Genomic DNA, 12,939 nt, shown 5'->3' with positions numbered 1-12,939 from the left:
CGCTCTTCCTCCTCTATTTGTGTAGCAACTGAGCGTTGATGCCATCCTTCTTCTTTCTCTTCTCTATTGTCAGCTCCTCGCCACCATGGTTAAGCACTGAAGGTACATCTGTCACTAGGGCGTGCGTTTCTCTTTACCTTTGTGCCACCGACATTCCTCTTCTTCTTCTCCTCCTCTTTCCTTCTTCCATACTTGACGTTCGGCCCTTCCCCTGTTCGGTGTTGCAGAGTCTTCTTTCCTCCTCCATGCTAGCACGCCCAGAACCTTCTCCTCCTTGTTTCTACAATAGTTAAGGTAAGGATCTTGGAGTCTCTTCTCCTTTGCTGTTGCTGTGCGTGTTTGAAGGCTGGCTGTTCCTCTGTGTGTGTTTTGCTGTTGTTGTGCGTGTTTGATGGCTGGCTGTTCCTCTGTGTGCGTTTTGCTGTTGTTGTGCGTGTTTGATGGCTGGCTGTTCCTCTGTGTGCGTTTTGCTGTTGCTGTGCGTGTTTGATGCTGGTTGTCGCTCAGTATGTTTTACTGTTGCTGTTTGTGTTTTTATGGTTGGGGGGATTTGAGTAAAATGAAATTTAAGGTTTAAGAAAACTTGGATTTGGTTAAAAGCTGAATTGATTTAGGTTGCTGTCATTAGAGATAAATATGAATTTGGTTTTGCCTTTGAAGTTAAAGCTAAATTTTTCTATGCTAAAGGATGGGATTTGAGAGTGTTGATTAATATAAATATTGATACTTGGAAAATTTTGGAAAGGACATTACGGAGGAAGAAGCTCAGAATTGGTTTGAATTTTGTTGCATATGAGATGTTCGATAAAATGCTTGAGAGGAAGTCGAAATTAGAAATAGAGATGTTTGAGAAAAAATGAAGATAAGGATTGTTTGTGCTATTTCTTTAAAATTTTTGACAGTAAAGCTGTAGGAAGTCCAATAAAATCCTATTATATGTTATAAGGAGATTGGAAGAGAAGAAAAGAGAACTTGACATCATGATTTAATCAATAGTATTTGCAAGGTATTTGGAATAATACTTGCTAGAAGAATCTGACATATTATGATAAGATTCTTGTGATAGTTCTATTGTTGTTGGTTAAAATGTTATAGAAGACACTTTATAATGAAAAATTGAGACAGAAATTAGAGAATTGTGGAATAGATAATTTGATGGATAATTCAAGAACTAGATTGCCATTGATATGTTAGTTTTTTTTTTTTGAATTTCTAAGGAATAGCTAATGCAATGTTCGAAAAAAGAAATCTATCTATTGTTATCGTTGAATAAATTTAGGTTGTATATTTTGGATTTGCAGAGTGTATATAAGAGAATGATTATAGTATTATTTGGACAATAGGAATTTAAGGATCTCGAGTTGTTGCAAAAAGGGCTAATTTGGAAGTTAGCGATATGCTTGAAAATCTATCAGGTAAGTGGATAGCATCCCAACTGATATTTCATTAAAATCTCTTTTATTCAAATATTATATTTTTGTGCAAATTCTTTTTACGACAACAATGTGATTATGAGATATTTTGTTGATTAAATTACTTTATTTCGTGAAATTATTTTATCAGAATTGATCATTTTAGTTAATAAAGAAATACAAGTTTGAATTTTAATTGTGGGATTTCAATTTGGAAATTATTGAATTGTTACGGAAAAATGATTCATGCGAATTTGACATTGAAAAGGAAAACTTGATTGAATGGTAATCAATTTCTCGCATGTTTGAAAATAATTTTAAAAAGAGACTTTATATAGAACACTGGTTGCTAGCGGTAGTACCGTTAGCCTTTGGCGCGCCATGGTACACCTAGCTAGCAGGATGTTTATAGGAGGTGCTAGCCCCGTGTGATGGCTAACGCACGCGGAACGGAGGGATGGTTCTTCGTGAGCATCGTGCTCACGTTTGTTTCGTGGCTTCAAGCCGCGTTTGGTTAGCATTACCTTCGTGGACTGTGTGTTCACATTTATTTCGTGGCTTCGGCTGCATTTGGTTACTTACCCTCGTGGATTGTGTATCCACATTTGTCTTCATGGCAAGAGCCGCGTTTGGTTATTTACCCTCATGGACTTTGTGTCCACATTTGTTAATTGTTCTGATAAGTCCCTGTAATATGAATTGGATTATTTAATGATTTTACATTCCATTGGTTTTTAACAAGTGAATTATTTATAATTATTTATTTTATTTATTTACTTTCTTGCAATCAAGTGATAATAATACTTAATATGATATTTTAATAGTTCAAGATTTTATTTAAACTTTATAAAATTCTTTTATTTTCTAAGTTTATTAAATTTTTTATGAAAATCGTTGCCTCTTTGAATTGCATAATTGTTTCAAACTTTCTTCTTATTCATGTTTAATTATTTATTGTTGGAACGTTATTCACTGGAAAAGATATTTTGGTCTCAGATGGAATAGTTGAACTCATGACTTGAGATATCTACTGAGGAGTTTATTGCTAAATTGAAGTAGAAGAATTATTTTAGTCAAATCCTAATTTGATGATTTGAACTTTATACCTATGTTAGCGTCTGGCTTTAAGTGCTCCACGTAGACTACAGGTAGGATCCTCACATTTCTTTTGAAATTGAATATTTGATTTAATATTATAACAATTTCTAATTACGCTATTAGTGTGTTTAACGTATTAATTTTAGAGTTTCTTCGATCACGGCTTAAGGGATGCAAGTTTGTGCCCATATCCCGTGTCGGTCACACCTGATTTTTAGGGTGTGATAATAGGCTTATTGGAGCAATCCCAAAGTCAATATGAAATTTAAGAGATTTGGGATGGTTGGATCTTTCATCAAACAACCTTTCTAGGAAAACTCCCATTGAGTTGACTAATCTCAACTTTCTCTCAATCTTGAACCTCTCGCAGAACTAATTGGAAGGTTGCATTCTTAAGGGCCAACAATTTGAGACTTTCTCAAGTGATTCCTTTAATGGAAAGGGTGAGTTACGTGGTTTTCCACCTATAATTCCATGCATTAGCCATAAGGAAAGAGAACCACCACTACCAAATTCTAAAATTGGATTCAAATTTGGATGGAAGCATGTGGTGATAGGTTATGTACATGGAGTGGCATTTGGAGCAACAATGGTTCAAGTTGTGATATTTATAGGTAAACCTCTATGGATTGCAACTATGGTGAATGATCCATCGAAGAAGAGGAAGAGAAGGGATAGAAACCACCATTAACTTATATATGTCATATTTTCTCTTTTCAAATTTAAATGTTTAGTTTATTGTGCTAGTGAGGGTAAGAAATATAAATAAGATCGAAAGGGCTATTGTGCTATTTTACTTAACATCTTTAACAAATTTGAGGAGGTTATAATCATTTTTTATTTTTATTATCATGATCCCTAAAATAAGTTATTTTTCTTAGTCAATAAAAATGATAAAATATATCGATTTATGTCATGCCTCAAAAATAGAGAATGACCGACTGAACTATATCACATATCCTTTAAGCCTATAATCAAGAAATTCCTATATTTAAAATGTAATTATATTCACATTGAAATTATAACATCCTTAAAAGTTTTCATATTAACACAAGCTTCATTATTTTTGTAAAATTTTTGGCAATATATCCTCTATAAGTAAAGCCTCCCGAAAACTCTACAATACAATATTTAAATGAAATACAATAACAATCAAGAACTCAACTCCTTCTAGCTAGTAGACAGAGCATATAATCAAATTAAAGACCTTAACTATAGAATATGTGGAGCACGTAACCGTACCTTTTACAGAGATAAAATACAGAAGTTTTTCTTATTTGCATAAAAAGGGAGAGAATTTCTAATAGATTTTCTCCTAGCAGAGCTACAATCCCCTTTAAAGGTTAGCAAGAGGTTCAACATTGATTAATGAATTTGAGATCAAAATAAATTTTTAGTTAATAATGTCCTAATTTAGATTTTAGTAAAGTAAAGGGAGGAATATTTATAAAATGATTATGAGTCCCACAATAATAACCACTATTATAATGAAACCATATTGCATATGATAAATAATTTTATATAAATACGTAAACCAATTAGGTACATGGTAGATTAAAAATAACAAAAAAATTTTCAAGTTATAACCCTTGTTTACAATTGAGTTGTATAATTCCCAATTATAAGATCATATGCAATCAAATAACAAATTATTTAATCAAAAAAGAAATTAAAATCAATAAGTTTATAAAAATTCTCATTTCAATGAGACTTTATCAGAACGATTAACAAGCATAGACATATAGTTCACAAGGGTAAATAATCAACAAGCGTAGACACACAGTACATGAGGGAGTGTAACCAAGCACAACTTAAAGCCATGAAACAAGCACAGGCACAAGGCCCACGAAAACAAGCGTGAGCATAATGCTGATGAATAACTATACCTCTATTCCATGTGCATTGGTCATTGCACGAGGCTAACACCTTCTAAGCACCCTGCTAGTTAGGTGTACCATAGTGCGTCAAGTGTAACATCCGAGAAAATTAATTGTGATTAATCAACCTAATTATTTGAGTTAGTGAGTTAATAAGGTGTGTAGGTAGAGGAGTCTAATTGGTGTAATAATTGTGGTAATTTCATCCTTAGAAGTGGGTCCAGATTGATGGTGGGCTACCCAAGCAGGGAAAGATGAAGAAAAAGTGAAGATGTGTTCTATATGCCACATGCCGCAGTGTGTAGTCAGTCCGCTGCGACACATAGAGGTAGATTTGAACGCAACAGGCTTCTTTGTGCCATGCACCGCGACGAAGGGTAGCGTGTGCTGCGGCGCTTAGCCAAAAATTTGATATATCATATTCGTATCAGCATGAGAAAAATAGAAAAGAGGAAGGAGGTATCGAATAGCATGACTTTGGCTCTACTAGGGTTTGTTATTAGAGCATATTGGTGATAGATTGAAGCTTTTAAATACCTAAGGTAAGTAATTTATAAGCCTTCTTCTTCCTTTCTCTCCCTCATTTATGATGGTTTCTGGCAGGGTTTAAGTTGGAAGATTGAAATTCGGTCCATAGGGATATGGGTCCAATTTCATTGGTTGAAATAGATATAATGGGAGTTGTTTAAGGTATTGGAATACCACATTGATGATTTTAGAAGTGGTTGGTCCATGGGAGCATTTAATATCTAAAAATTGACATAAATGTGATAGTTAGGAAAGGTTTATGTGCATTAATGACGGTTTGAAGTGTTATTAATGATAATGTGCATTAATGAAACTTAAAGAGTCTATTGGGTATGAATGGGTAAAGATTTATAGGATTGGTAGAATAGAGGAAAGGTGGAAGCAATGTTGATATTTCCCTAAGAGTAGGATTGTGATTGTAGTGTGAATCATTTGGCACCATTCAAGCTTGTTGAAGCTTTGAAAGTTATATTGTAAGGGATGAACCTTTGACCTCTCAAAAGTTTGAGGTAACCAGGAGAAACCTAACTTTTATAGTTGAATGTTAATTGTATTTGTGAAATGTGATTGATAATTTAAATAAATGATATGTCAGCAATGTGTTTAATTGTGAAATGATTTTGGAAAGGAAAAACATTTATTATGCCACCTATTTGGGATTTATAAATTTACTTGTGGCATGTTGTTATAAAAGCAAAGAATTGTGATATGTGATATGTTGAATGTGTGGAGTCACTAAATATGAGATAATTTGTCATGGATTGATTCTTGAAATGTATATTATGTGAAAAATGTGCATAGCATAATTATTAGCGGAGTTCGCCTAGGGAGATGAGTAGATTGGTTTAAATCCACGTGGTATTAGTAGTGAACATTGGAATCGAAATCTTGCCTTAGCACTAACCATTAAAATTGAGAGATAGCCCTTGTCCTATAGTTAATTTGGGATTATCCCACTTATTCTACGAGGAACTTAAATCTAACTAGTCTCCACCAGTTCATGAGGAGGCTGGATTAGGGGTATAACACCCCATGGTTGATAGTATTGGGGGAATTGAATTACATAAGTGAGTGAGTTTACCCTGGCTCAGTAGCTGCTCATAAGTAGTAGGCTAGGTTAGTCCATGAGGGACGTAACTACATGATAGCCACCGATTTCATGTCAAAGATAACAAAAGGGTATAAGGTTGGTATATGATCATGCATATAAGACCGGCCACATAGTTATTAATTTTATAGTCTAGCATGTGTTAGGGGTGCATGGTTATTATTATTGTGACCCCGTGTTGTGCTTTGTGAAATATCATGATATTGTGTGTTATGGGTCCAGTCACATGGTTGTTAGTTCTATGAATCATGGCTAAGTGTTTATATGTGATATCTGTGTATTTGCCTAATTGCATCTATTTACAATTAATATACAACTATATAGGTTAGGTGAAACTTGGTTACTGAGTAGTTGTACTCACCTTTCAATTCTCAATATTTATAGGACCTAACTCATCAGATCCGAGTCAGAGAAAACAACAGAAGCTTAGGATTGTGGAGTAATCCTCTTTATGCCTCTTTTTGTTGTTTTCATGTGTATTTATTAATGTAATTGCCAACTAGGATCATTTGATATGATTTATGCACTACTTATATGATTTTGTGTATAACTTGTATATTTTGTGACTTGGGTTAGTGAGTTTTAGTTGTAAACCTGTGAATAGGGTCAAAATACTTGTGCAAGTAGAGACATATGTATTTTGAAAGATTTGGGATGAAATTGATGTATTTAAGCACTTTGCTCCCCTTTGTGTTTTGAGAAAATTAGGGTTGAGTGGTGGTTTTATGATAAATGTGTTTCAAATTGTGTATGGTGTGTTTCACGGGTCCGTTAGAATCTATTGAGTGTGGTCGGATGGTCGGTGTGAGCTATTTGGCACATGTGGTTGAGGTAGGACACGCATTTGAGAAATTTTGTGAAAAAGTGATCAAAATAGATTTTGATGTTCAACTTTTTATAGAAAAAGAATTTGAGTGTGAAACTGGTGCCATTAGTTAGAGCTAGGAGAAAGCTCCATATAGACACTGAAACCATCTCAATCGAACATTGGACAGAGATTTGGGACGCGTTAAAAGTTCACTCCTTGTGTTGTCAAATGACAGCACTAATGCTGTCAAATTTGTGCAATGCTTCGCAACGCATGACACAGAGAAGACAAGCCACGATGCACATGTCACAAGCCATGGTGCACGTGTCACTTTTTGCATAAATATCTGTTTTGAGTCTTAAAACTCATTGTTCTAGGTCCCAATTAATTTTCAAGCTTCCGCATGACTTTTAAAACTCTGATTTGAGCTTATTAAATAATATTTGAGATTTGAAATGTTGAAATTAGGATTCCTTTTGAAAAATGATTTGAGAAATTTTCTTTTTATGAAATTTTACATTTTGATAATCCTTTAAGGGTTAACCTGATTGCCATGATTTAGAGTTAAACGTAGTTAAGTAAGGGAAACCTTACACTAAGCGCTAATGGTACTGCCGTTAAGAACTAACATTCTGATTCAATCCCATATTTTAAATCAAATATGCATGGATCGATAAAATCAATATACTATCTCTTTTCAACATTCCTCATCATGTTCAGCACAAATGAATTCATCTGTATATATCTCATACATGAATCATGATAGTTAATTCATTCTTTAAACATAAAATCAACATTTTTAATATAACAAATACTTTTAGATATTCAATTGAAAGATAAATCTAACAGGTTCTATAAAACATAGTATAACAAAAATATTTTCATATATGACAATTGATAAGAAAATTAAGATTATGAACCAAAATAAATAAATAAATACATAAGTAAATAAATTAAAATATTCCATCGTTTGTTCTTGCAGAATAAAAATAGTTATGTAAATAAAAGATAGGGCACATGAATATGCTAAACCAATATTTTTATGAAAATGAATTTGATAACGAGTCATTTGGACACTATTCACTTATTTATAGTACATTCAAAGCTCAAAACTCACTCCTTACAATTCTGATTATGTTTCCCTTCTTCCAAATACCCTAGAATATATAATAGTATTTTAATGGATTTTATTTTATTTATTTGTTTAACCAATAAAATCTCTTTCTAAAAAAATACATTCAACCAAATTAACAATAATAACTTGAAAATTTTAGAAATATAATTCACACATAAGGGTTTCTACATAACATTCAACCATAATTAACTAATCAATTAAAATGTAATCTCTCTTTGAATTGTTTGTTAAACACCTACCGTATAACATTTCAAGCCATTCAATAAAAATTTATAACCTTTCTTTCTCTTGCCCAACAAATTTCAATTATCCAAATATAACTTCTAAAATGATAATATATCTTATAAATTATAAGCCATATAACTAAATAATTCAAAACTCAGATAAGATTTCATTAACTTCCTAGATAAAATCCTTTACAAAGCTCAATTTAAATTAACAAATTAACAATATCCAAATCCAATCATTCTTCCCGTGCAATTAACAAAGGTTGCACCTAATATATATGTATATATATATCAATCAAAATTCTCCTAATAAATATTTTATCAAACATCTTACGTTCATTTAATCTTAAACTAATGTCTAAGTTCTTCCTCCTCAATTCCATTTTCTAAAAATTCTCTAATATAGATACATAAATTAGTTAGCTTCCCGAGTTCTATTCCATTAACAGATAAATAAATCTTAACTCAAAGAAAATTAAATCTTCATCTCCGCCATACTCATGGCGGCAAACAGAGGAAAGAATAAATCACAATCTCAGTTATTTAGAACACACACACACAGCGATCAAACCAGAGGAAGGAAGAGAGTCGGACGTACTTGAAGCAAGAGAAGATGATGATGAAAGTCCCGATGACAGAGGCAGAGGAAGAGCGATGGTGGTGCAAGGGAAGGGGAAATGGAGGCCGAGCACACATCTAGAGACCACTGTTGACACAGAGCAAAGAACAAAGACAGGGGAGAAGAATCCGACACTGTAACATCCTAGAGGCTGAACGCAACGGCGAGGAGGCACAGCTCAATCAGCAATGACAGGGGCAGAGAAGGAGGAGGAGTCGAAGACCTCAAAAGCGGCGAACCCACGGCGGAAACTGACTGACGACGGGCTGGCAGTAGAGGACGACGGACTAGCAGCAGGGAACGACAGAGGAGGTGAACGGAGGAAGGGAATCCATCAACGATGAGATTTGATGATTGAGGCTCCCTCCCTCTCTTTCTCTCTATCGCTCTCTCTCTCTACAGACTGGAAAAAGAATCAGAAAATGAAGCTTCTCACTCTCTCTCGTAACTTTTGGTGTTCGAATGGCAGAGAAGAGAGAAAAATATTTGATCCTGATGACAAATTGGGAAAATTACAAGACATGGCACAGGAAAAATTACAAAGAAAGGGCATAAAATTTGTCTACAATTTAAAACAAAATAAAACCTAAATTTTTTTAATAAAATTCAAACTTCGAATCTTTAAAAAAATTTACTAAAATAGATTTCACTAAACTATCACTTTTGACTTGTTATAAATTTAATTTAACTAAAATACTAATTAAAGGAATTTTTTTTAATTTTTAATTTAAAATTTAAGGTCATTACATTTTAACTTCAATATTTCTTACATATCACATCAAATATTCTACTGAGTATACATAACTTTCATAATTATAATATTTGTTGCAATATTCAAGTTAAACTTACAATAATTTCTCAATCAGCATTCTTCATAAAATTTTAGTTAAATTCATGAATAATTAGCACTCACATCAAGTATGACTTCATAAAGGTTAATGAAATTTTAAAAAATTTATAACTAAACAAAATTCCTCCTAACCCAAGAGAAAATTCTAACCCCAAAACTTAAGATTGCTCAGCAAGCAAGGTTACCATTGTGCCACTAATGATTTTGATTAATTTCATTTTAAAATAATAATATTAATAATAATTTTAATATTCTTAAAAACTTATAATAAATTTTATTTTTACTCAAATTCCCAGGTCATTACAATTTATTTTGTCATTTTTGGGAAAGACCATAACTTAAACTGTAACAACCAAAATTTTTTTATTTGAACAAAATTTCCTTTCAAAGGATATTTTATTAAAATAAGTTTTTTTTTGCAACTTTGATTTTATTTTATTTTATTTTAGATTATAGGAAATTTTGGGTCCTTTTTGTAATTTTTGTTAGGTTTTTTTTTTTTTTTTTGCTTTTCTGATGCTTTTCTTGTAATTTTTCCAAACTTCCTTATCTGATGGTATTTCTTCGCGTGAAGGAAAGAAAAGAACAGAGCATTCACGTTTGTCCTTCACCAACCTTGAGTTCTCTCTTCTCATCACCATAAAACTCCATCTCTTCACCTTCAGCTTGCTCTTCCTCTCACTGATGGCTAAACTGGTGCGTCTTGGCAGCTAGAAGTGGCTCACTAGAATCTGTTCTTCCTTTGTTGTCATCTTTTGCTTATCCATCTAGGTAGAACATCCGTGTGCGTGTGCTTGTGTGTAGCTTCAATCCTTCTTGCTCTCTATCTGCTGAATGTTTTATATAGGGGTACGATAAGCTAAATTTTTCTCTTTTTGTTGTCACGATTTCTGGTTTCCGCCTTCCTTATTTGAGTTGCAGAACAGAGCTTGCTTCCTTCACCAATCTCGACCACATGCTGATCTTGAACTGTCATCGCTGTACTGTAGTTTGAGGTAAATCGTTGATCCTCTCTTCTCCTCGCTACAAAACTCGTTCATTATCTTCCTCTTCGCTGTTCGTCTGTGTTTTTTTGGTGATGAGCGGCATTTTCGTTCTATTTGGTGACTAACAAAAGGGGTGTAAGCACGCATATTCAACCTTAGTTTTTCTTTTTCCTTTATTGCTAGGCACCGTGTGTGTTTGTAAAGAAAGCTCAAGTTATATATATATATACACACACACATATACATATACATATAAATGCTGGTTCTGCTTCTTCCTCACGTGGAGCAACTAGGTTGAATTCTACCTTTGTCTTTTGGTGTAGTCTATGAACTAAGGAGAGGCTATTGTTTTTGCACTTCTATTCAAGGTTAGATGGCGATCCTTTCTTCTCCTTTGAATTTATAGGCAGCGTGAATAATCCTTTCTCATCCCCCTAGCCGAAGAATGTGTCTCTGCTCCTCCTTATGTCTGTTATAATTTTGAGGAAATTGATTTGTACTTTAAGTGGGTGGTTGTAGTTTGGAGATGAGCTGAATGGTGATAATAAAGCTATTGTTAAAGGATAATTAAATTATTGGATGATTATTGTGAACCAAATTTTTGATATACTCACAGTATTTGCAAGTATTCTTGAAAGAAGAAGTTAATGGGAATAGAATTATTAAAATTTTATTAAGCTTGGAAAAAAGTTGCATTAATGGTTGTGCTTGAATGTGCCTAGTGTTGTTGACTACTTAATAGAGCTTGTTGAAGGGTTTGGTGAGAATTTAAGGGGTTATTGAGAAATTTAATGAATAATTGAAGAAATTAAATGTTAATTTCACTTGCTTATATTAAGAAATGAAATCATAATGACATAAAATGTAGTGGTTTACATGCTAGATTAAATTGGAGCATCATTGGAGTAAGTAAGAAATTAAGAGAGTCTGACCATAAGATTTTTGAGAATTCAGGTGAGTGGATAGCGTTTCAAATAAATTTTTAGTAAAGTGTTTATAAGTCTCCTTCATTTAAATTGTACTATTATTCCTTTATAAATTGTACAAATACTCTTGTAATTCTATTTTTTTTCTAACAATTGTTTTGTTATTGAAAATGCATTGATTTTATTGATTTATATTGCTGATAAGTAATAATTAAAATGGATACATGATAAATGGTATTGTTTCTCAAAAGTAGTTTAATTATTTAATTCTATGTTGATAATTTTTTATGCAATTATTCGTGTATGAAGGAAATAAAAATAAATCTGAGCAATGGAAAATGATAGTTGAACAGTGTTTCTAAATGATAATTTTGATAATGCTTTCTTGCTCCATACATGCTTGGTTTTAATTAAAGGGAAACTGAGTTCAGAACACTGGTTGCTAACGGCAGTTTCGTTAGCCCTTGGAGTGCCATGATACACCTAGCTAGCAGGGTGTTTGTAGGAGGTGCTAACCCCGTACGCAGGTCAACACACGTGGAACGGAAGGATGTATATTCGTGAGCATCGTACTCATACTTGTTTTGTGGGCTACATGCCTATGCTTGTTTCATGGCTTTTAAACCCGGCTTGTTGGTGATTTACCCTCGTGGACTGTGTGTTCACGCTTGTTGGTTACTTATGCTCGTGGACTATGTGTCCACGCTTGTTAATCATTTTGATTAAGTCCTGCTAAAATGTGAAATTTTGAGAATTATTATTTTTAAATTTATTCTAATAAATAAATTATTGTTTAATTATATATGATTTTATATGATAAATTTCCTCCTAGATTGGATTTTAAAAAAATGTTTTATATTAGTTACTTATAGATATTTCCTTGATTATATCATCATTCGAATTCTTTTTTTTTTGTATATTTTTATTTTATTGTATGATTCTTGATAACCTATCAAAAATTTCAAAATTATTGGTTTATTCCACAGTTATGTTGTTGAGTAACTTTGTCATTTATTGGTTGTTTATGTGACTTAATATTCCATTGATTCATTTTTAACTAAATTAATTAATTACTACTTTTACGTGTTTTATCTATAACTTTGATCGGGAAGCTACTCATTGAAAATTTCTTTGGTCTCAGATAACATAATTGACCTTGCACCTCTTGCTAATCATTGAGGGGCTTTATTGCTTTTGGATGACGAAAACACACTTCAATCATTTATTTTAATGTAAATATTCATTATATTATGCAATGATAATTAGTGCTCCATGTATGCCGTAATTAGGTCCTAATTTTATTTTGCTGATATATAATCTGTTGTTGTGGAGCTGATCTCCTTTACTGGATTGATTAGTTGGTTT

General features: G+C 32.8%; 1 long non-coding RNA gene across 1 annotated transcript; it reads left to right on the top strand.

Moving 5' to 3' along the window:
• Positions 1 to 10,339: 10,339 nt before the first annotated feature.
• LOC129285196 (uncharacterized) lies at positions 10,340 to 12,333 on the top strand. Its single transcript, XR_008587102.1, has 3 exons — positions 10,340 to 10,433; positions 10,584 to 10,657; positions 11,991 to 12,333. It is a non-coding gene; the product is annotated as an uncharacterized LOC129285196 (long non-coding RNA).
• Positions 12,334 to 12,939: the final 606 nt, after the last annotated feature.

Source organism: Prosopis cineraria, unplaced genomic scaffold (genome assembly GCF_029017545.1).
Source record: "Prosopis cineraria cultivar Desert tree isolate PC_DT_omini unplaced genomic scaffold, ASM2901754v1 PC11, whole genome shotgun sequence".
In the NCBI taxonomy this organism is placed as follows: Eukaryota; Viridiplantae; Streptophyta; class Magnoliopsida; order Fabales; family Fabaceae; genus Prosopis; species Prosopis cineraria.
The sequence above is the reverse complement of the archived record's forward strand: the minus strand, read 5'-3'. Positions and strand labels throughout refer to the sequence as shown.